This window comes from Cicer arietinum, chromosome 8, assembly GCF_000331145.2.
Source record: "Cicer arietinum cultivar CDC Frontier isolate Library 1 chromosome 8, Cicar.CDCFrontier_v2.0, whole genome shotgun sequence".
Lineage (NCBI taxonomy): Eukaryota > Viridiplantae > Streptophyta > Magnoliopsida > Fabales > Fabaceae > Cicer > Cicer arietinum.
The window spans coordinates 10,037,348-10,038,546 of record NC_021167.2 but is presented as its reverse complement, the minus strand read 5'-3'; positions in this window follow the sequence as shown (position 1 = coordinate 10,038,546).

The window sequence follows — 1,199 nt, the reverse complement described above, 5'->3', positions numbered from 1 at the left end:
TTAAAAACATGTATACATAAGATGATTACAACCACTTACCATCTCAGCGATATCTCTAGACCTGTGAAGATACTGATTTCTTAAAAGAGCCATGGAGCTTGTATGTTGTGAATGTGAGAGCTTGTATGTTGTGAATGTGAGAGCTTGTATGTTGTGAATGTGAGAGCTTGTATGTTGTGAATGTGAGAGCTTGTATGTTGTGAATGTGAGAGCTTGTATGTTGTGAATGTGAGAGCTTGTATGTTGTGAATGTGAGAGCTTGTATGTTGTGAATGTGAGAGCTTGTATGTTGTGAATGTGAGAGCTTTAAAGTGTGTGTGAATAATAATATGAACATAATGACTATTTATAGAACAATTGCAATCCTATCCAAAAATCCGAACCAGCCAATCAGTGGAGGATTGGGGGATTACGATGACGTCATCGTACACGTATTCATTATCCTATCCAAAAATTCGAATCAGCCAATCAGTGGATGGTTTGAGGATTACGCTGACGTCATCGTACCAGATTACGCTGACGTCATCATACACGTAAGCATTATCCTATCCAAAAATCAGAACCAGCCAATCAGTGGAGGATTTGAGGATTACGATGACGTCATCGTACACGTAAGCATTATCCTATCCAAAAATCCAAATCATCCAATCAGTGGAGGATTTGAGGATTACGCTGACGTCATCGTACACGTAAGCATTATCCTATCCAAAAATCCGAATCATCCAATCAGTGGAGGATTTGAGGATTACGCTGACGTCATTGTGCCAGATTACGTTGACGTCATCGTACACGTAAGCATTATCCTATCCAAAAATCCGAATCATCCAATCAGTGGAGGATTTGAGGATTACGCTGACGTCATTGTACACGTAAGCATTATCCTAACCGGCCAATCAGTGGATGGTTTGAGGATTACGATGATGTCATCGTACACGTATTCATTATCTTATCCAAAAATATAAACCAGCCAATCAGTAGATGGTTTGAGGATTACGCTGACGTCATCGTACCAGATTACGTTGACGTCATCGTACACGTAAGCATTATCCTATCCAAAAATCCGAACCGGCCAATCAGTGGAGGATTTGAGGATTACGATGATGTCATCGTACACGTATTCATTATCTTATCCAAAAATCTGAACCAGCCAATCAGTAGATGGTTTGAGGATTACGCTGACGTCATCGTACCAGATTACG